Source organism: Danio aesculapii, chromosome 15 (assembly GCF_903798145.1).
Source record: "Danio aesculapii chromosome 15, fDanAes4.1, whole genome shotgun sequence".
Taxonomy (NCBI): domain Eukaryota; kingdom Metazoa; phylum Chordata; class Actinopteri; order Cypriniformes; family Danionidae; genus Danio; species Danio aesculapii.
The window spans coordinates 2,213,613-2,239,171 of NC_079449.1; the positions used below are offsets into that span (position 1 = coordinate 2,213,613).

The 25,559-nt window shown below is 35.9% G+C and overlaps 1 protein-coding gene across 1 annotated transcript in view; it reads right to left on the minus strand.

Moving 5' to 3' along the window:
- The window catches only part of lrfn1 (leucine rich repeat and fibronectin type III domain containing 1), a 371,292-nt gene extending 346,987 nt beyond the window's left edge, over window positions 1–24,305 (minus strand). Inside the window, exon 1 of the mRNA XM_056473176.1 lies at window positions 23,373–24,305. The gene's annotated coding sequence lies outside the window, so the exon portion shown is untranslated. The remainder of the gene's footprint in view (window positions 1–23,372) is intronic.
- Between the last annotated feature and the right edge of the window lie 1,254 nt (window positions 24,306–25,559).

Genomic DNA, 25,559 nt, shown 5'->3' on the forward strand with positions numbered 1-25,559 from the left:
ATTATTCCAGCATATGTTTTTACATAGTAGATGCCCTTTCAGCTGCAACCCAATACTGGGAAACACCCATACACACTCATTCACTCACACACATACACACACAGACTACGGCCAATTTAGTCATCCAACTGACCAACAGCACATGTGTTTGGACTGTGGGGGGAAACCAGAGCACCCGGAGGAAACCCACGGTAACACAGGGAGAACATGCAAACTCCACTCAGAAATGACAACTGACCTAGCCGGAGCTCGATCCAGTGACAAACAACCTCTGCATGCAGCAGACAAATGCTTGGAACATAAACCTATTTAATTTATTGCACTTCTCTGCAGTATGGAAATCGCTTGTACTATTATCAGAATAACAATTGTTTCTATATATTATGCAGCACACTATTGCAATATTTATATTACTATATTACATTTATATTGATATTTTACTTCACAGGTGCTGTTCACTAATGAGTGACACTAATAAACGGCAGCGTGCCAGATTGAGCGGTTTTGCATCGGCATTTCGGTGGGTTTTGGATAGTTTTTGGGCTGGAATCAGTCAGCTACATCTGGCAACACTGCAGCAGCGATCACAGCTGATCCATGATAGACACGGTGGAGAAAACTCGCGCTCTCGTGTCTGTATCCAGACTGTAAGAGCCGAGAGAAGAGGAAAAGTCACACAGCAGGTCAAATGGGCCACAGTGAGAGAGAAATGGAGTTTACTTTCATTCTCTCAATTGCAGTGAAATAGGGGATTCTGCTGTTAGTGTCAGTGAAAGGCTGTCCAGCAAACACACACGCTGTGAAATTGTGCACAGTTTTGTGTTTTTAAGTAGTTGGAGCGTTGTAAATACTCGCACTCGCCTCCCTCGCCATAGTAGGCAAGTCAGTACATAATAACCGGTTATGATTATTACTGAACCGATACCGAATTGTCCACGTCTGCATCACGGTGCACCAAGAAACAATTAATTTTGACACCCCTATATATTACCATATGCATGTGTGTGATATTTGGATAATTTCAATATATATTGCAAAGCCCTACTGGATAGAATTGTTTTGTTGTTGTTTGTTTTTTTGCATTCACAAACACCATCTCAGAATCCAACTCAAGAATGTTCTGAGTTCAACTCTTAATGCCACCACAATTAGGCAGCCGCTCTGTGCTGTAATCTCTTTCTGGTTGTTGGCCCTTGGGTTTGGAGTTTAGCTGCAGGAATCAGGTGTGTGTCAGGGCTGTTTTTCATCCCTTCACGCTGATTTCCACATGAATGGCATCTCTGACAGGCACGACACACCCTGCGGCTCACGGACAGATTGGCTCTCGCTGTAAACCGTCTGCCCTGACAGATCAAGAGTCACGTGACGCCAGCACGGTTTTTTCTGCATCTCCATTTCTCTTTATTGGCCTCCTGTTGCTAGTACTGCTGGGAGAACGACAGCATCTATACATCATTCAACAGTGTACATGCCAGATTTAGAGATACCATTCATATCACAGATGATGAATTTGCCTGGCTATAGGTGGGCAGGATGCCTCTAGACCAGGCATGTCCAAGCTCGGTCCTGGAGGGCCGGTGTCCTGCAAAGTTTAGTTCCAACCCCAATCAGACACACCTGGGCTAGCTAATCAAGCACTTACTAGGCTTTCTAGAAACATCCGTGCAGGTGTGTTGAGGCAAGTCGGAGCTAAAATCTGCAGGACACCGGCCCTCCAGGACCGAGTTTGGACACCCCTGCTCTAGACCATTTAAATGAAGTAACTAAAATGTGTGTAAAGTTGATATGAAATCAAAATGTTAAGTGCAATATGACGTGACGATCTCATCTGGATGAACTAAGAAGTCTTGGGTTTCATATTAGTTTTTATCATTCATAAGGCGATGTCACAAAACACACTGCTTGTGCTAATACTTTCATCATTCATTTTTGAAAATTCTTCATAATATTCATAATCAAATATTTGTAGGACCTTTTACACAAGACTGTTATGATGTGTTTAACGATCTTCAGCAACTTTAATCCTTGGAAGTTATTAAAGAGCGCCTATCATGGGTTTCTGAAAATTACCTTCAATGCAGCTCTAAGTGAACAAAACATCCAGCTGAGGATTTAATCTGAAAGTGCATTGTGGTAAAAAAAATTAAATAAAATTTACTCAGTTGTATAAATAATTTGTGATTCATCAGAGTCTTTTGTCTGTTTGAATCAATGTTGACATGAAACAATACCATATATATAAGTGCCGAATTCCGCAAATGTGAACTTTCCCTTAAAACACTAGCGGAGTGCGCGTGTGTGTGGGATTGATCACCTGGGCTACTTAAACAATGTTGATAAGCCATAGTGGGCGTTTCATTCCCTCTCAAGCTGAACGCAGTCAACCAATCACAACAGACTGGGTCATCAGACCAATCAGCACAGATTAGCGTCACACGAAGAAATGGTTTGGAAACAAATAAATCGCTGATCAAATCATATGGGAGTAGTTGGGATAATAAGGTTAGGGTTGTGTGTATGTGTGTGTGTGTTTCCCAATGGAAGGGCATCTGCTGTGTAAAACATATGCTGGATAAGTTGCCGGTTCATTCTGCTGTGGCAACCCCTGATTAATAAAGGGACTAAGCCGAAACGACAATGAATGAATGATTAGAATACATTTTTTGCTTACTGTTACTTCTATGTTGTTCGAGTGTGACCTGTGGCTGTTAAGTGTTGGCTATTGCTGTAAATATAATTGCCTTTCAGGGACAATAAAGACAATCCAATTCCAAAATGCAAATTCAAAGTTGATATAATACATGAATAAAGACATATAAATGTTCATACGTGTAAAAAAAAAAAAATCTAAATAATGAAAACTTCCAAGGATTTAAGATGCTGATGACTACAGTAGAGTTGTCACGATACTATAAATTAATCTTACGATACTATACCAGCTGAAGTATCGCGATACCAAGTAGTATTGCGATACAGTAATTCATAACTCAAATTATAAAGAAAATTGTCAAAAGTCCTATATTTTAATGTTATAATAGGCATACTTTAATTTAATTAACATTTATTAATTCTTTTAGTTTATTTTGTAGATAACTGACCAACAAAAAAAAACATTAAAATAAAGATTATACCATTATACAAATTATACCAAATGAAATTTGCTACAAAAAGAGCATTTTTCCAACAAAATTAGGCTAAATGAAGTGGTCAAAAATTGTTTCCATGTTTCCTGTTGCTTTTTTGGATTTTTCATCTGTTTTTCAGTATTATCAAGTCATTCAAAATTGTATTTTGTGAGTCGTTCTTTTAAAGAGATTGTCACGGTTGTTGTAGCTACTAAATCATATTAACAGGAACAGAAACGAACTGATTCAGATGTGCGTTTGAACTGAAGTGTCAGGAAATGTGCAGTAGGCTACCATATAAGGTGCAAATTCTACACAGTTTTGCAATCCTAAAGGGCCACATGCAACATTATCTATTGTAGATAGACCATTAATGACGATACTACTGTTTTACAAACTACAGTGGCACCACCAGTATTTTGGAGCCATAGTATCGCAATACTACCATAGTACCAGTAAACCGTGCAACCCTACTGATGACCATTAAAAGCGTTATAATATCTTGTGATAGGACCCATAGCATAAATTGTGACCTAAACTAAAGAGTTACCAAACATTTTTTAATCCCTAGCAACACACTGTTCCCAGCCAATCAGAAGAGACCTGTCAGTCTAAGGGACTCAAGCCTAAATAATCTGTCGCAATCTCTGCAATCAGAGGTGAAATCCGTGCCCTGGCTGCGCTTTTCAAAAGCATTCATTTGCAAACAGCTCATCAACTTCCTGTCTTTTTTTCCCCCATCTTAATTAGATGTCTGCTCTGCCACATCGCCTCAGGAAAAAAAAATCAGACGTGTCCCACAGAAGTTTTTAAATTATTCCTGAAGAGAAGAAGCTCTGAAGCAGAACATGTAGCTTCCCCTGGCGTCCCGCGACAGCCACTGACAGCACACCAGTTATCAAGCCATTGCAGACTTCAGTTGTAGCCATGGGGGAATTTTATAAAAGCATGCGCTCAGAATATCTAAAAAGGCCTCGGCTATCTGTCTCCGCATGCATCTGAAACAACTGTTAACCCTGCGCGATTAAGGAGGAACTGCGGTAAACGGCTGCCGGCCATCTGATCCCTCTCTGTCAAACTGCACTCCATATGCTATTACATGGCTAATGCTGCATGCTAACGCAGGCCGCAGGACTTATCTGATATTATCTGCCCTCTTATCCGCCACTAAAAGCGATTTTCACTCTCGCACAAAAGAAGCTTAGAGCGTTCTCTGATACCTCATCAGCCAATAAACCAACAAAGATAAACGCCTTCCCTTCTGAAAACATGAGGCGTGGATGCTAAAAGACCTGCAGAATTATGACCTCTACTTCAAAACAGACCTGCTGAGATAACTTGGCTGCCTAAGGATGCAAGTATAGAGTTGAAATCAGAATTATTAGCTCTCCTGAATTATTAGTCCCCCTGTATATTTCTGTTTAAATGAAAAGAAGTGATTTATTTTCTCTTTGCTATGATGACAGCACATAATATTTGACTAGATATTTTTCAAGATACTTCTATACAGCTTAAAGTGACATTTAAAGGCTTAACTAGGTTAATTAGGTTAAATTTAGGGTAATTAGGCAAGTCATTGTATAACAGTGGTTTGTTCTGGAGACAATCCAAAACAAATATAGCTTAGGGGCTAATAATATTGACCTTAAAATGGCTTTAAAAAAAATTTAAACTGCTTTTATTCTAGCTGAAATAAAACAAATAAGGCTTTCTCCAGAAGAAAAAATATTATAGGAAATACTGTGAAAATTTCCTGAATCTGTTAAACATCATTTGGGAAATATTTTTAAAAAACTCACAGGTAGGTGAATAATTTTGACTTCACATGCATGTACTGTAACATTCAACCCTAAAACATAACACATAACATAAGTTTCAGCATTGTGTTTGGTGAATATTTCAAAATTTGACAAATCACCTATTGTAATGCTTCGTGGATGAATAGACTTGAGGCATATAAAGAAGGCCAGGGGTCAGATTCACAAAACATTCATAAGAAGAAATTCTGCTCACCCCTTATTTTTAATAATAATTCCTGCTATTAATAACTTTTCAAACATTCAAACTCCTTTCAGCTTGTAGCTCAGCAATAAAACAAACAAAAAAAGGTTGTTAAAGGCATTTGCCCCAAACGTCTCCATACATCACACTCTCTTCTCAGAAGGGTTGGTGGGGCAAATGCTTTGGGCATCTCTGCTCTAAATAGATACCCCAAAACTCTTTGGGCACTTAGCAACTGTTGACAACACAATAGCAGTCACACAAGAGCACCCTAGCAACAACAGAACGTTCGAAAATAATTCAAAACATTTCGGCAATCACGCTCTAAATCAGGGGAGCCTAAACTTTCTCTTATGAAGGACCAACTTTGATTGAGGCTAGTGGGCAGAAGGTAAATACAGTTGCCATGTGTAATTTCCCAATTTCTTTAATAATATTTCAAATTAACTAGAAACCCTTGCTTTATAATAACTAATACAGCATAATTCTTTAACATTTAATATTGAAATTATTACAGTAAATACAAATACAATCTAATTAATAACAGAATGGAGTTACACTAGTTTTTGCCTTGATTTGCTCACCGATGTCTTCTGCATAGTCCTCTATCTTTCGAGTGACAATGTTTTCATTTTTAAAAAATCAGATTTATTTACAACATTTGATTGAAACATTTGATTTCAGTTTGTAGCTCAGCAATAAAACAAACCAAAAAAGGTTGTGTCAAATTAGAAATGACAATCTGTGTTAAAGGTATTTGCCCCAAACGTCTCCGTCCATCACACTCTCTTCTCAGATGGGTTGGTGGGCCAAATACTTTGGGCATCTCTGCTCTAAATAGATACCCCAAAACTCTTTGGGTAATTAGCAACTATTGACAACACAATAGCAGTCACACAAGACCACCCTAGCAACAACAGAACGTTCGAAAATAATTCAAAACATTTCGGGAACAATGTAGTGGCACTTCAAACATCAACACGGCTTTCATTCCCTCCAGAAACCCTTATTACACTACTCTACTGCAGTGTTTCCCAACCCTGTTCCTGAAGGCACACCAACAGTCCACATTTTCAACCTCTCACTAATCAAACACACCTGAATCAACTTATCATAACATCAGAAGAGACTCCAACACCTGAAGTTATTGGATCAGAAAAGGGAGACATCCAAAATATGTACTGTTGGTGTGCCTCCAGGAACATGGTTGGGAAACACTGCTCTACTGTACTCCCCTTAGCATATATTTAAGAACTAGGCTGCAAGACTAGAGAATAAAATGAATAAAATAATAAAACAGACTATTTGCATTGTCAACAGCTACATGAAAAAAGCATCTCTCTCTAAAACAACTTTTCATCTGATGTCACCAAGGCTGTGCCTACAGTCAGATATAATATAAATATGTTCATAACCTACTTTTCAAAATCCACTCAAATCTCACCGGATTATACCTCACTAAATATTCGGTTTTACACGAAAATGCATCATATTACTGAAGCTAAATACACTCAATCTTATGATCTCAAAATGCTGGGTTGTTTTAACCCAAATATAGAAAAAAATAACTTTTTAACTGCCTGCTCTACCAAATGGTTGACCATATTTAGCCTGTTTTTAATAATGACTGTTAAAGTCGATTAAAGAATGACTGTTTTAGATAATGGTTTACAAGCTATTAGCTACTCTACTTAAAATGTAGCTTAACTACACTTAAAACTACCCTCTGGGAAATGTAGCAAGCTAAGCTAAAAGCTCATAGCAACATCTAAGCTAAATCTAAGCTATTTTTGCAATCTTTATTTTCAAATCGAAGCATCTTAAATCCAAGTCAATCATATCTTAGTGATCAATAAAACTGTCAATGAAACATATGAGGCAGAATTGTTCAGTTCAGTTATTTACTGCAAATATTATGCTGGTATAAACAGAAACAAGTTATAGCATATTAGAGAACAAAAAAAAACAATAAAACTAGGCGTTACACATTTTAAATACTATAGTGATTTATAGTAAAGGGAAATATTTAGAAATTACATTGCGTATGTATATTTACAACTCTTCATTAATGAATTACTCTACATAATGTAGTATCATTAGTAACTATCATGAACTAATAGTAATTACCATAGTATACTTTAGCCTTTACTACAATAAAAACTATATATATTTAATATTTAGCAATATATATATATTTGTGCACTTCACTATTGTGTAGTTCAAACACATTATACTACTTACTATAAATTCCGACAGTATTTTTTGAGCACAGCATCATCAGAATTAACGCGATTGCATTTTAACGTACTTCTCAAGGTTTGGTCACGAGGAATCCTGCTTCAGAAATAACTCCTCTCCACTAGTCATCTTTCCATCAAGCTAATTTCTCGTGTTAGCCTGATTGAGCCTCATCTGCGCTTTCCTGTTTGTTTTTTTTATTATGGGTGTTCCACTTAGTCCGATTGCAGAACGGATGTGTCCTCACTCAATTGGTTAGTAAGACTGTCACACACAGACGGCAGTCGCGTATTTTCTCTGGGTGGGAGAAATTAAATAATACATATATCTTTCATATGGCAGCTAATAGCAACAATTCAAATCCCGATTAATCGCGCAGCGCTATTGGTGGGCCAGTTAAACGGTTCAATTTAAGTTACACTTTTAAACCAACAAGTTGGGTTTTGTCCATATCTGACGTAATGTTGGGTCCAAAAACTGGCCAAGGCATATTTCATACTAAAATTGTACTATTTTTATTTTCATCTGGGGAAGAAATTATCTATAATAAATAAATAAATAAAATAAATACATAATAATGGCATTGCAACTGGCTTCATTTTTACCCTGAAAAATGTTTTGGGGAAAAAAAAGAAATTGCTAGACATCTAACAGTGAGAAGAAAAAGCTTTTATCTGGTGAGACATGAGAGAAAAGTTGCTATCTATGTGCAAATATTCACTTCAGATCAGCACTACATGGACTGCAATGATTCAGGTGCTCATTAAGATGTGATCCAACATCCGCGACTGACACAAAATATATATAAATAAATAAAAAAGCTGCTTAATTAGACTCAAACCTGAAAGAACAGAGACACAAACCAACCAGCGACTCCATTAGCGTTTCTGACGGTCGCTACGACACATTAATGCTCGGCTGAATGCACACACACACACACACACTTAGACATTGTGCTGAATAGCAGTAGACCAGGAGACATGGCAAAAACATGCCGTGCTTGAATTAAACATGATGAGAACACAATCGCATTATTAAGCCCAGGAGCTGTTTGCGTAATCACAACCAGAACAGAATTATTATCTTTCTCCAAACCAGCCCAGAGCATTCTGCTTATCATTAAAACTAAATCTAACAAACACACACGCGCGCCTATGAACAGGATAATCCATATCAGCATCAGCATTAAACATTTACTACAAACGCAGCATCACCCGTCCCAAGAGGATCCAGCAATGGGACGGGGACCAAAGCATGGGTTAGAGCTGTTTATCCGCATGAATTAAATATTCTGCAGAAGTCAGCGCATAATCCAGCTGTCACTAATCACAATGCCAGTGTGTGTGTGTGTGTGTGTGTGTGTGTGTGTGAGCTCAAGATGTGCAGAACATGGATTAGTTTGATCCGCAGGAGATCTTCTGGAAAGTGGCGCCACAGCTGTAAAAATCACCAAATCCATCTGTTTCTGGCAGATTTCAGCCAATCAGAATTGAGTTCGTTGTCACATGAGCGTTATTCAAATGAACCGGTGGCGGCTGAACAAATGGCACATTTCATCAGGCTTCTGTTTACACAGTAATTATAGTATTACAATAATAGACCCCTCGCACATCAAGTCTCATGCTGGGTTACAGGAAAGAGTCATCGCCATCAGAGAGCGGATGTGTGCCGACTTTAACATGTGTGAGTAATGCTCTGAGTCACGGCTGTTATTTGTAAAGACAAAACCGCAGACAAACTGGTGGGTAGAAAGTCCTGTGTGACGGCTGCCCACTGGCCAACACACATTTCACACAGATGCATACAGCTGAACTCTGAATTATTAGCCCTGTAGTGATTTTTTTCAAGTATTTCCCAAATGATGTTTAACAGATTCAGGAAATTTTCACAGTATTTCCTTTAATATTTTTTCTACTGGAGAAAGTCTGATTTGTTTCATTTCGGCTAGATTAAAAGCAGTTTTTTTAAGTGTTTAAGGGTCAATATTATTAACCTCCTTTATTTGTTTTGGATTGTCTACAGAACAAAGCACTGTTATACAATGATTTGCCTAATTACCCTAACTTTACCCTAATTAGCCAGCCTTTCAAGAGTTCACACTTAGCTGATAATCAATAAAGCGTATTTGGCATGCTGTCCCGGGAGAGAGCCCTGAGCTCGTAATATCCTCGAGCCCAGGGCTCCCTCCCATTAGAAGGGCGAGAGCGGAGTTCGAGCTCAGGTAGGTCTCGAGGACTCCCTTGCTTGTCGCCGCATGAGAAGTGTAAACTAGTGTTGTTTTCGGTGATAATTTGGTTTCGTCGATTGGCTATGGTTTATGTTTTTGGACGGTGGGGGAAACCGGGGGACCCGGAGGAAACCCACGCGAACACGAGGAGAACATGTAAACTCCGCACAGAAACACCAACCAGCCCGATAGGAGGTTGGACCAGCGGTGTTCTTGCTGTGAGGCAACAGTGCTAGCCACTGGGCCACCGTGTCGCCCTATCAGAAAAAGGGAGAGGAAGTAGGGGTGGAAGGGGGGGGGAAGCTTCAAGACGAAGATAACTGGAGTGAAAAACTTTATTATTTATAATGCTTCCGTAATCATATAATGGGTCAGATTACGGAGCTAATGAGGAGCCAGCCGTGTTGATCATAAGCACGTGATCCTCTCGAAATTAGTTTATAAATAAACCACACTTAAATGTCACTTTAAGCTGAATACTAGTATCTTGAAGAATATATTATTTACTGTCATCATGGCAAAGATAAAAGAAATCAGTTATTAGAAATGAGTTATTAAAACTATTATGTTTAGTAATTTGAAATACTGTGAATTATGGTTGCACAATATATCGTTTAAGCATCGATATGGCAATGTGTGCATCCACATCGCTAGATATGCAATGTTAAGACTGGATTATAGTTGACGAGGAGCTACAGAATTGTATTTAATCATTTTATTTATATGGAATATATATATGATTTATGCAACAAACAAAAAAAAGTTTTTATTACTTAGAATATTCCTTTGTTTCTAGTCCATATATTTACATTTCAAAATGAAAACAGGACTATTTAACCCCACTGGCGGATAATGTTGCTTGTTTTAAAGAAAAAACTCTTCATTTTGCCTTATTTCATCGGAATTTTAAAACAAACAATATTTTTATAAATTTGGATTAGAAATGAGAAAAAGCAAAGTAAGAAAATATTTTTTTTTTTGCATTGCGATTATACAATTTCTGTCCCTGAATACTGCTAGACTGCCCATAAAACCATTCAAAATTGCTGTGCAACTATCCTGTGAAACTGCATTTATATCGCAATATTTAAATCGCAGAAAAATAAAACGCAATATCAGATTTTTCCAATATCATGCAGCCCTATTGTAAATAATCATTATTATTATTTATTATTTGAAGGATCTTCAGAATGTATTTGCAGTTGTTTTCATCACAGAACATTTAATATGCTATTTATTTTGTTTGTAATATTTTCATGATCATGTGGTCTACTGCATTCCACAATATTGATTGTAAATACTCTATTTACAGGCCTGTTGTTTGTTACACTGTACAATGATTCTCCAATTGTTAACATCAGTTACTTTCACTAACCTCATGATGAAAAACACAAAAGCATTTATCATGGGTGATGTAAATTTCTTAGTTATGGCTAATATTGCATAGAGTTCATATGTAATAGATTTCATTAGTATTTTGTAACTAACTTTAACATTTAACGATTCTCACTGTTGATTTTAATGCATTAACTAACATTTACTAATCTGACTGCTGTAAAGTGTCACCTGTTGTAGTTTATCATCCTTTTGCTTTTTAAATTAGTTTTAAATTATGTATAAACAATACGTTGTTGTTGTTGTTGTTTTCGTTTTGTTTTATCATGCATGTTAAATGAACCTTTTTTGCATTCCTGGTCAACATAATGACAATACTGTATACCAGTAATTAAATAACACCATGAAATGTAATACCGTCAATAACCATAAGCATCCTGGCAACAAAAAAATAAAACCCTAGCATACTTGCTTATTTAATTCACATAGAAGTATGGGATGACATAAAATAGAACAGTTGAATGATAGAACAATAGAATGGTGGAATGATAGAGGGTTTCCGCGGGGACTTTAAAACCCGGGGGGGTTTAAAATGTTAAATTTTAGGCCTTTAAAAGTCTTAAATTCGTTGTTCTAGGTCTTAAATATTTTTGCACAGGTCTTATTTTTCCGATGTTCATGTAACGCCACATCTAATGCTCATTTAAATTCTTTTTTGTTGCTGTTGCTTGGTTTTCGTGGAGTTGTAGTTCTTTATTTCACTAGTCCAAATGTAATTTGCGGTATTACAACTACAAATGACACCAACATGCAATAGCCAATCAGCTTTCTGTTATTGAACCCAGTGCGCGATGCGAATGTGATGTCATCGATGTGTTTTGCGGAGGTTCGCTTTGAGTGCGCGTGACATGATTTCAGCTGGCGGAGCTCACGAAATGTTTTGAGACTCGGGTGAACAGTGCGGTGTCGCGTTTGATTGGAGTTGAATATGAAACACTTTGAAGAGATTTTGTCTGAAACAGGTACGACTGTACAGACATCTTTATGATCTGTCCATGTGATCATAGGAAGAACCAGATGGTCAATAATTATTGGCTAATAATTGCAACAGCCATGGAGAAGGAGGAAAGTTTTGCAAAAGTTTGGAAAAACCTGAGGGATAAATTTGTTAAAACAAAAAAAGAGACTATGCAAAAGTGGAGACCGGGGTGGTATTAATATTACAGAATATGTTTTTCCACCAGTCATAGGTTTTACACTGATGTATATAGTACAATTTTACATTTAAAACAATTTACAAGTTACAAACTAAAATGAAGGAACAAATTATTTCTTTGATCACTGGAAATGAATATTTGAATCTATCAGTTTACAATATATTGATTCCCTGTTTTTCTGGGCTTTATTGGTGATAATGGTCAGACCTTTTTAGCTTATAAGCAGAGGACAGACAAACTAGCCAGAGAGCAATGTGTGAACTGTGGAGAGGGCAAAAAAAAAAAAAAAAAAAAGGCAGTATTTTTAGTAAGTTTTTGCTTTTATTCTTGCTATAATAAAATATATAATAGCAGAGCAACCCATGTTCTGTTGCCATTCATATTTAACTTTATTAGATAGAACTGTCCGAGATATGAAGAAAAGCAAGTGATGCTTCGAATTTTGATTTAAAAAATCTTGAATAATTATAAAAATCTTTATAATCATTATAATAAATTATAAAAATAATAAAAAACAATTAGATAAAAATCTTCAATGATATTAATGATATGACATAAAATGATTTGATAGTTCCGGAAACCTCTTCTCTGTTTATCTGTCTGACTTTACAGTGGCTTTCTTTTAACTGCCCCCTGTCATTTAAAAGAATATCTCAATGGCAAACGTGTGAAGTATAAAAGCCTTGTCCGTTTCGTGAGGTGCGCGATGCGGCGTCAGCCTTCAGATGTTTGTTTGTTTTTTCTGTAGTTCAATGGTGCATCTAACCTGTCTTCAGTGCTGTTCAGTTTGAATACATTTATTTTACCACTAATTTTGTTATTTTTAAAATTTTTATTTATTTTTTTTTTTTTTGCATTTTCTCTCTACGTGTATGCGTGTTATTGATATTGTGATATAGGTCTTAAATTTAATACTTAATGGTCTTAAAAAGGTCTTAAAGCCTTAAATTTGACATTATGATATCTGCAGAAACCCTGATAATAGAAATAATGGAATGACAGAAGAATAGAATGATTGAATGCCAGATAGAACAATAGAACAATGGAATGATACAGTAGAAAAAAAGTATAATGATAGAACAGAATGACAAAATAGACCAATGAAATGGTAGAGCAACAGAACGAAGGCATGACGATAATATAAACGATGGAATAAGATGATGAACAGTAGAACAATGAAATCGGGGCTTGAAATTACCTTTTTTTTTACTTGGTAGCACCGGTGCTCCCAACTTCAAATATTTAGGAGCACCAGAAAAAATTGAGGAGTACCAGAAGAAATTTAGGAGCACCCACCAAAAATGAATGAGCACCACTGCAAACTGTATATTAAGGGATTTATTATATTTGAAAACAACATCAATTAGGACCAACAAAAACCAGAAACAACTATCTAACTAATGCTGTGATGACTTACTGATATTTGTGCAATAATTCCAAAATGAATGTCTAATAACTATAAAATATTAATGATGACGATGATGACAATAATACTAACAATGAATAACATTTCTCATGATCATGCTGCCTTGAATGTGAGTTATCTGCTATAAAAGTCCTTCTGTTACTTTGTGAAAAATAAATGTATGGTTTGCATCAAACAAAAATGAAGCTTTGCAGTAAGAAATATTTATTTTGTACTATTGTTTTTAGATGCATGTCAATTTAATAATATTTCTGCTACAAAACAAATGAAAGATTATAATGAATAATTAAATTCAAGGCTGAAAACTGCAAAGAAAAAGAAAAAGAATATACATCTCAAGAAAGAATGGACAAAAGGAAGGAAGAAAAGTCTCACTTCCACCACTCTTTAACAGTTTTGGTTTCGGTTTGTGTCATTTTAAATGCTCAGTCTCGTTTCATTTTTCTGTGTTTGTGGAATAAAGCAGGCGAGTCAGCCGACCCAATATATGAGCGGGGCAGAGCAGGATTCTCATGATGACCACCGGCGCAAGACCGTTCGCTGTTATGAGCCGCAGTTTCAGTTTAAACTTAGTAAAGACGAGCTTCTTTGGCGATGATGTGTACAGTGTTAGAGTTTACATTTAGCGGACATTTGCGCTGAACACGCAGTGAATGCAATGCATCGAGATTTAGGCACCTTCTCGAAAAAACTCGATTGATCTCGGCTGGCGGATCAACAATCACCACATGATCGCTGTCATCGGCGCCATTACTTGTAACTTTAGGTGGGGTTTGCAAACCTGTGTACTTTTCACTCTTCAGTCATTTGCATTTCCCACGGTCACAAAAGCTTCCTGTTATTTGACAGCAGAAACCTGATTGACAGCTAATATGAACCAATAGAGTGGCATGGATGACCAATTCAGCACGTTTTTAGAAAAAAAATCAAAACAGGTCGCACTACAACCATTATAAGCAGTCGCACAAATGCTCCCAAATATATTATGAGGTCTCATAGATTAAATTTTGGGCGCATACGAGACCAAAATGGTGGCAATTTCAAGAACTGGAAATGGAAGAACAATTGAATTATATAAAAATAGATGGAATGACAACAATAGAAATTATAGAATGGCAGAATAGCAGAATTGTAGAAAAATAGAAATTATAGAATGACAGAACAGTAGAACGATGTGATGACAGAACAATAGAACAATGGAATGATAGAATGAGAGATCAATAGAATGATGGCATGACAATAGAATGATGGAATGACATAACAGAATGATGAAACGACATCACAATAGAATGATGGAATAATAGAACGATAGAACAATAGAACGATGTAATAATAGAATGTTAGAACAATAGAGCGATGGAATAAAAGACTGATAGAACAATAAAGCAATGGATTAATAGAAAAAGAGAACAATAGAACAATGGAATGACAATAGAAGGATGGAATTATAGAACAATAGAACGATGTAATAACAGAATGATAGAACAATTATCATAAATTATAGAACATTATAAATTATTATAGAACAATATGGCAGAACAATAGAACGATGTAATGGCAGAACAATATAACAATGGAACAATGGAATGACAGAACAATAGAACCACTGAACAGTATATAGGACAATAGAATGATAGAACAACAGAAGAATGGAATGATAAACAATAGAATGATGGAATGACAGATAGAACAACAGAATAATAAGCAGAACTCGAGAACAATGCAATGACAGATAGAACAAAGCCACTTAGTAGCAGACAAAGTCCTTTATTTGGAGAATGCAGCATATAAATTGGTTTATCAATAAACTCTGGCTTCATCGGTGGCCTTGAATCTGAGACTATTCTTCTCCTTTATTTTCTCCACAGGATTTAGAGAACAGAAACTGAATAAGTAGATCTAAGCCTTGAACCGAGTGACTGTGAGATGAATCATAACATTACAGTGTTTGATTTGAAGCTAAATCCAGCTGGACAAAAAGACAGCCTGTGTACTTTGAGGTAATGAACGGCTATCCCATGATGCATTGCAAATTATGTGATCAAATCAACAATGACAGTGAAATATAAAACTTTTGATTTGCTGAAATCACGTCGCAGGATCTGCAATGTCAAGCATTCAGATACACACAATTATAATGATTGTAACTTTAAGGGCCCTGTCATACACCCAGCGTAATAAGACGCAAGACGTGTTTGGCGCAATTTGTTGCTATTTTCAGACCAGCACACCCTTAATTTTCACGTTGTTTAAATAGCAAATCCATTTGCGCCACTTTGTGGACTCATTGGTGTTTTGGTCTAAAATGATAATATTTGTAGTAATAATAACAACAACAACAACAATAACAACAACAACATGATTATTATTATTATTATTATTATTATTATTATTATCTTGTTATTCTTCCCTAAACAGTACCACATAATTCACATTACCGATTAATAAAACAATTAACAATTAAATAGACCCAGACTTGGAAACAGAGAAAAGAAGACAAAAACAAATGCTAGATTCCTATACTCAAAAAAAATCCTGGGTTTTTGTAACCCAACGTTGGATCAAAAATGGACAAATACTGTGTCTATTTTTTAATTAAATTCAAAATACACTAAGTGTTGGGTTTGTCCATATTTTACTCAACATTTGGTTACAACAACAACCCAGCATTTTTAGAGTGTAAAGAACAATAAATGGATGAGATGAGAAATGGTTGAGAGGACTCTTTCTTATTATCCGTCTCAAACACAACACAATCTAAAACATTAAATGTTAATAAAATAATAATTCCCAAACTTTTCAGCTCGCGATCCCTAAAATAACTATCCCGAAGACTCGAGACCCCCAAATTCCTCTTAGGTGGTTATACATATGCAAACGTTGCGCACACAACAATGGACCTATATAAACACAAGCATACTGACAACACAAAAAAGTGCAACAGTCTAACAACCAGATCATTTGTATAGTCCTTTAATCATTGGTTTAATTTATTATTAACCTCAAAAAAAGAGATTGGTGGACACAATGTTTACAGCACAAGTCTATTCTTGGTTTAATTTTGGAGACCACCACTCAGAGATCATCCTCAATGTTCAGTTGTGGCCTGTCTTTATTTTTAATGTTGATTACCATAAAGGTTTCAGAAAGTTTAATCTGGTGCTATAAAATCAGTCGGAAACACACCTTAATTGAAACATGACATGTTGTTGTTTTTAACTATTAAAAACTACTATTTTTATCTTCTGTGGGTTATGGTTAAAATATGGTAATTCTACTAGTTTAATAAACTTTATTTGGCTTTTGGAAATCAGCAAGCGACCCCCTGCCATTGCCCCCTACCACCACTTAAACCACCATCTAAATGACTCCGATGAACTACACTGTATCCCTGGAGAGAATGACATGGCAGCCACAAAATCAGCAACAAAAAACCACCATGCATACCATAAAGAGTGTTTAACCGGTTTAATTTTGTACCTTATTCATAATAATCTACACTGTTTATAATTGTAATAATTATAATCAATATTATTGTCTGTTTTTTGCATTTTTTCAGTCACTGATTTCTCATTTATTGCATTTTATTATTAGATTTGTCAACATATAATAATTAATTTAACAATACTTTTATTTGTAAAATTTACTATACAAAATTTACTTTCACATACTAAATTATATAATCATTAGCTTAAAACAAGCTGATAATCCAGCCTGATCTCACGAGAAAACGTAAGTATTTTACGTTTTGACAGTTTAGTGGCTAATTCGTACAATTTGTACGAGTTCAGTCGTACGAAATGGTACGATTTTAAAAAGGAGGCGTGGCACCTAACCCCGCCCCTAAACCCAACCATCATTGGAGGATGAGCAAATCGTACTAAATTGTACGAATTAGATCGTACGAATTCGTACGAATTAGCCACAAAAAAAAAAGTTACGAATTGCTGTGAGATTGTGTTGGATAATCATATCCCATGCATATTACTTCATATTTCACACACACAAAAAAAACATCATTTGACCATTTATAATCTTCAAATTCAACATTTAACCTCCCCTGATATTAACCACTTCAACATTTCTTCAGGATATTGGCTAATTATCAAGCTTTGTTTTTCCGTGTTTTCCACAGCACCACTTTATCTGCTTTTCAAGTCAGATAATTTAATGAACTGTATTTACTGTATTCATACTGCAGTACTATTACACATAGTAAAGATGCTTTGGCAATACTGCAAAAAAGGAGAAGTCAATAAATAAAGTCAATGCCAATAAAGCAACTTGAACCTGAGAGAAAAAGAGGGAACGAGAGAGAGAGAGAGGCATCAGCACATCAGAGAGACTACCCCAAACTCCAGAGCATTTAGCCTCAATTCACTGAGTTAAACAATAAAACACAACTTCAATATTTACTAGGGGAAAAAACAGATTGCATCCTTGTAGCGGCACAGTGCATTAACACCAGTCACCAAAAAGAGAGAGGAGACCAATAAAAACACCTGTGATGCACTTTTGCAAACAACACACACACACACACACCGACACACACACACACACACACACACTTGTAGATGGTTATAAATAAATCATTGTAAATATACTGATTATTATGGATAATTATTGGGTTATCCTAAATGTTGATTGTTAAATCTAGTTTGTTCTGATTTAGTTTTATATACTAGCCTACTGCTATTTACGGTGTTTATTACACATGAAGATTTCAGATTAGGGCTGTGAAATAAATCGAATCGCAATCGCGATATGAGGCTACTTTATGAAATATGTATTATTTAATTACCCCTGCCCAGAGCAAATGCGTGCATGGCGTCTGTGTGTGACAGTCTTACCCGCCAATTGAGTTCGCACACTTTCGTTCTGCCCAATCAGAATTGCGCAACTGAACTGCGTGGAAAGCCCACAAAGAAAAATAAAAAAAAGTTTACAGATTGAAATGATTTTTAATTAGATATTACGTCATTCACTGTGATCATTTGCATGACTTTACGAAGAGCTTACGACCTACTAACTATGGTTTGCTTTAAGAACAAGTTAACAAGTCTAGTTACAAACTAGCTAGTAGTTACAAAGCCCCTAGTGTGGGCTTTACCTTCAAGTTTCAGAAAGAACTTTCGAACAGCTGGTGCAACCCTATCCAGGAGATGAATAATGCCATAACACACAACCTCGCTAAAGACACAGTGCCTTTTAATGCAGTGACCAAAGAGGATTTTTTTTAAAGCAGGATAGGACATATACATGTAAGAGGTTAAATTATTATATGCGTTTGTTTACATGACAAAACATGTATTTTTGACTCAAGAAGGTCCATACTGGCACCAAAGGCAGATACTGATAAGATCAGGGCCTGGTGTGTGGACTTTGGGAGTTTTACGATGTGGTCACATGTTGGTTGGTCAGTTTGAATGTCTCAGGATTTGGGCTTTAGTCACATGGTCAAGAAAGATACAAAATAGGTGGTAAAACGCTCTGCCTCTTTTCTTTTCCTGGCCTGTCTTTCCTGGTCTGCATTCCGCCTCACATAATATCACATAATATCAACGCTCTCCCACATTTATAGCTATTAATACTGATATGAGATTGCAGAAGAATGGTTTGACTAGAATGTACAGTTTTTTACCATCAATACTGATAACTTTTTAGTCATTCGGCAGAACTAGTTAGAACCGCTGTGGTTTTAAACCAAATCTTACATACACTTCCGTCTCACACCTATTTTAGCCATTTAGCAGTACCAGAGCTGTAAGTTTAACGTCATGATATTTTGTGTAGCATCTGTGATAATTATTTTGATTTAGTCTATATAAGCTACAGAAAGGCTCTTAACAGCCATGTTAGTTTGCTGATTGCTCTGTATTTTTATATTTATTTATTTTTAATTTTTTGTATAATGAGCAACACTATCTCCCTAATTTGAGTTTACAGAAGGTAAGGTGATTTTATTTGTGCTTGTTGTTTGCTCTAGAGAAAAATAAGTGTTTCATTTCTGAATATTTAAACACAAATTGGAATAAATGTTTAAGTAAGTTGATATCTTTTCGGTTCCTTTTGTTAACACTCACTGCATTTTAGCAGTAAGAAGGTACAATACAGATTATTGAACTGAAGCTTGACTACAAAGCTAAAATCGCAAATCAAAACCGAAATATCTGTCAAAAAAATGAATAAATAAATGAATTACAATTAGATATTTTCCCCAAATCGCACAGCCAAGTTCAGATGTAAAAACCTCTATGTGCCATCAGAATTTTTTTCCTAAATTTTGCATTTTTCTCGTATAAGTTGAGTAATTTCCTATTTATGTCAATTAATATGTTATTTTCATTGCCTTTAATGTGAAATTTGTGAACATCAATATAGAAGTGTCAGAAAAAAAAAGCTCATTTTAGAAGAAAGCTTCACATGGCACTTAGAGGTTTTTGCATCTGAACTGTTCACATATATGTTCTTTTTATTGTCAACTTTATAAATGCTCTGGCAACACATTTGTAACTTTTGTCATGCCAATAAAGCATTTTTTAAGCTTGAGAGGAAGAGATTCTACCCCAAACTCCAGAGCTTTTACTCTCAATTTAGTTTAAAAAAAAAAAATCAATATTTTACATTAACACCAGTCACCAAAAAAGAGAGGAGACCAATAAAAACACCAGCGATGAGTTTTTTGCAGACAACACAAACACACTTGTAGATGGTTATAAATGAATCATTGTAAATATATAGTGATTATTATTTATTATAACTGTTTTATCCTAAAATGTTGACTGTTAAATAAAATGTATTCTGATTTATTTTTATATACTAGCCTACTTCTATTTTCTGTGTTTACTACATATATATATATATATATATATATATATATATATATATATATATATATATATATATATATATATATATATATATATATATATATATATATATATATATATACACACACATGAAGAGTTCAGATGCAAAAACCTCTAAGTGCCATCTGAATTTTTCTCCTAAAATTAGCTTTTATCTCAGACATTATGAATAAGTTGAGTAATTTCCCTTTTATGTCAATTAATATGTTATTTTCATTGCCTTTAATGTGAAATTAGCGAGCGTACATATAGGAGTCTCTGAAAAATGCTCATTTTAGAAGAAAATTCCAGATAGCATTTTGGTTTTGCATCCGAACTCTTCACATATATGTTCTTTTTATTGTACATTTTATGAATGCTCTGGCTAAAGCTGCATGATTCTGGCTAAAATGAGAATCGCAGTTTTTTTTTTTTTGCTTAAAATCAAGATCACGATTTTCTCGCGATTCTGTAGATGTAAAATAAAAGTTAATGAGTAGGCTACTATTTATGTTTATTCTCAACCATGTGGTAAAACAACAATAATATTAGTAATGTAATAAATATAATATTATTATTAACAATAATCATGTGTGATTTGGTGGCCGCGAATACGTCATTACACATTTTTGGGTGAATTATACCATATAAATACATTATGTGACACGTTTAACGCCATTTGGAGGGGTCCATTTTGCTGAGCAACAAATGTAAAACGTGAAGAGTTGTGTAATCACCTGTACAATTCTCTCCTGACAAATATAATTGGCTGAATTGTAGAAAAGCAGAATTAAGATTGCGTGTAGAGTCGAATCGGGATCCCAATTATTTTTTTTCCGAAAGCAATTTTTGAGTTTGGGAGAGACATTCTACCCTTAACTCCAGAGCATTTACACTCAATTCACAGAGTTTAACAATAAAACACAACTTCAATATTTACAGAGGAAAACACTGATTGTATCCTTCTAGCTGCACAATACATTAACGCCAGTCACCAAAAAGAGAGAGGAGACCAATAAAAACATCTTTTTGCAGACAACACACACACTTTTGATTTTTTGTTACGATCAACGGAGAAGTAGAGGAAATAGAGAGGGTCAGGGGTACAATATTGAACTAGTCAATATTGTTTATTCACATGACAAGGAGTGGAATTTCATGACTTTACCAATGCTGTTTCTCAAATAGGGTCAGGGGTACAATATAGACTCCAGATAATTACACTCTGATATACTCAACAAATGGCCAGGTAACTAGAAGGGGAGGTTAGGACATTGAGTCCAGTCATGCTCATAGTTCAGAACCTCTGATTTTTGCTAATTAGAAGTAATGTGCAACTAGTTGAGAGAGGGAGGAGCCTGATCAACTCCCTCTACTCTCTCAACTAGCAGACCAACCTTTGGCCAGCACCCAAATTTTGACTATAAAGGTGAGAATTTTTTGCAGTATAACTGGAAGCCTAGCCGTGGGACAAGCGTGCATCACCCGGCAATCTCGGACAGGACAAATGTGTTGGTCCTCCAATGTGACTGCAACAGCCTCCCCAGTCTTTGGAGAGGAAGACGATGGCACATCTCTGAGGTTGTAAATATTCTATCTTCTTGCTTGACGTTGTATTATTCATTCATAATCTGTGTTAAGTTGTGTTATTTCTTGTGATAAGCCTTTTATGCATTTTTATTACTCATTATTAAATATGGTCTAAGAATATCATAGTTATTGTTATCATTATTGATATCAGCTGTATATATGAGCAATAAAAAGTTGTATTGCTTGATTGCTATGGTGTCCGAACGTTTAATTAATACCTTCTCTTGTCGATTAGTACCACATTTTTCTCACTTGAGTAAAAATATAAATCGTACTAAAACCTTTTTGGTATGCTGAAACATTTCAGATACTAATAATTCTGGCATACTAAACAGATGAATGATTGTAAATGCACTGATTATTATTGATTATTACTGTTTTATCCTAAAATGTTTATTGGTAAATCTAGTTTATTCTGATTTTTTTATATATACTAGCCTATGATATATACATAAAAATGCATGTGTTGGAAACACATTTGCAACATTTATCATGCCAATAAAGCATTTTTTTCAGAGAGAGAGAGAGAGAGAGAGAGAGAGAGAGTTATGTGCCAGTGGCCCCCAGCGGCCGTTGCTCCACTCGCTTGCAGCCGCAGACAGACACACCCCAATAACGGTACCGCGAGCTCCGGGACTCCATCTGGACTGCGGTACCGGAGCTTCTACATGAATCCCAACATTTACATCTGTCTTACGATAATTTATCCGTTTCCAAAGTCTCTCCCATGCTGATAAATCCAGCAATTCCCACTTGAATTCCCCACAAAACGAGCGTCCAAAAGCGCAACTTGGGCTCTCCAGCAAACCTTTACATAACCTATGTCCAACATCCAGCATCCCACCGTCAAAATTAAATGTAAAAGATCAAATAATCTATCCTGCTTATGTGATGCAAGTTTAATCACCGATAATGACTAGAGGAATCTCCAAGGTCTCGCAGAAGCTAAAAAAGCCAGCGCAAGGCGTCAAAGGTCCTTCAAGAGCAAGATCAATCAATATTCTCTGACTGACAACAACAGCAATGCCAAATCCTATTAGTTATTTTCATCATCACCTCTTTGGAAATGTCGCTCTTCCGTTAATGGGGATCAAATGTGCAGGATGCGCATTGAGAAGCCAAAAAACACACGGACATTTGTACATATTGCAAAATAATATCAAAGTATCACAGCACAATCAAACAATAGCTCATTATCTAAGACTTACTTGACCTCTACCGTTTGATTTATTATAGACATGAGCTGGCTCATGAGTAAAAACACTGGCTTGCTAAATATAGTGAACGCAAACAACCAAAGTATTGAGCGACATGGTGTTTTGTTATTGTTTTATCCGTTATAAATGAAATAAGTAAGTGCGTTACCTCCGTCCTGGAGCATCCAAACGCCTCCCAAGTTCAGAGCAGCACAGAAATGTCCGAGATCTTCAGATGAGGTCTAAATCACCTCCTCTGGGTTTGAGTCCTTTGGAAATATGCTCACTTTAATATTATATGTTTCTATAACATGTATTAAAAGCCAAAAATGCGCTATGAAGGATGAAATCTCATCAAAATGCAGATGTGGCGCGAAATCTCAACGGCGGTTTTTAACGGCTTTTCATTCCAAACGGCTCGATCGATTCAAGCGATGTTTGAAATCCCAAACAGACTTTCCGTACAGCACACAATTAAAGTCGATTTAATCCAAGAAAACGACACGAAGCCCTTCCGAAACACTGTTGGGATGAGAAATTCTCGAAGAATCCACAAATGTTGATGGTTCACTTCTGAAAGGAGGTCCAGTCAGACTTTTCACCTCACGTCGGATCGCCTCAGAGGAAACATGACACTACTGAGGTAAAAAAAGCACAGTACGAAATCGTCGTATTAAGTGTATAAACACGACAATAAGACCACATTAGATAGCAAATGCTGATACAATCCTTTTAGATAAAGAACATGGCCAAGAAGAAAAAAAGACGTAAAGGACAAAGCGTCCATTCAAACCGGCGCGAAATCTCCCTCTGAAAAGCCCAGCATACAGATAAATTCTTTATATTTCCAAATGCGGCTCGGCGTTTTGCGGCAGAATCGTTATCATAGATCCAGTGTCCAACGCAGAAGCAATCCCACCCACGTTTAATTCATATGCGCATTTTTTCCAGACGGCATCCTGCGGGAAACGGACGCAGAAACCGAATTAGAAACAATTGGCACCGCATTGGAGCCGCTGATGTATTGCTTTACTCGTCCTGAAGGAGCATCCGGACTGCGCGTCCCTCCCTCCGCCGTGAGGAGCTCGGTAACAGTCCGCTCACGGCGAGCTCCACACAACACTGCTCTGTCTGTAGTGCGCGAGAGCACGAGAGAGGGATTTACACACATGCCAATAGCGGAATCTCACCAACCCACTTCAAAAAAGACCCATTTCTACTTCACAATTCACCAGGGATCAACACTTACAACGTTAGTCAACACAAATATGCCATCTCATGCTATGTTTCACCTCAATAATCAATGCATTTTCACTCATTCTCTATACAATTATAATTGTCCAACATTGCCAAGATGGTTTTAAATCAATTTTGACAAATGATGGGAAACAAAATGTCACTTTTGTGACTGTTTATACTACATCAAGGTAAAAACCCCAATGAAGTAAAATTTAATTTAATTCAGCACTACTATTGGATATATACTAGGGTCTCTCACCAGCCCACATCAAAACAGATTTCAGCTTCACAATTCACCAAGAATCAACACTTACAACATCATATGTTTCACTCACTCCCCCTAACATTATAAAAGAGCTTAATTATCCCACATTCTGGTTTGAATCAATTGTTTGAGACACATTTCTTTGGGGATCATTACTTACAACATTAATCAACACAAATCTACAATTTTATATTACGTTTTACCACAATAAATCAATGCAAATTCAGGTTCATACAACACACCCATAACTAGATAGTGAATTTCACCAGCCCCACTGCATGCACTTCAAAACAGACACATTGATAGCAACAAATATATAATTTCATGTTTTGTTTTATCACAATAATCAATGCATTTTTACTCACTCTCCTTAAAAATATAAAAGGGGCTACAACAATCAATGCATTTCCACTCATTCTCTATACAATTATAATTGTCCTACATTGCCAAGTTGGTTTTAAATAAATTTTGACAAACTATGGGAAATAAAATGTCACTTTTGTGACTGTATTTATATATTACATCAAGGTAAAAACCCCAATAAAGTTAAATTCCATTTAATACAACACTCCTACAGGATATATATAGAAAGGGTATCTCACCAGCCCACATCAAAACAGATTTCAGCTTCACGATTCACCAAGAATCAACACTTACAACATCATATGTTTCTCCACTCCCCTAAAATTATAAAAGAGCTTAATTATCCTAATCTCTGGTTTGAATTAATTGTTTGAGACACATTTCACTGGGGATCATTACTTACAACATTAATCAACACAAATCTACAATTTTATATTATTTTTATATATTATTACCACAATAAAGCAATGTAAATTCAGTTTCAAACAA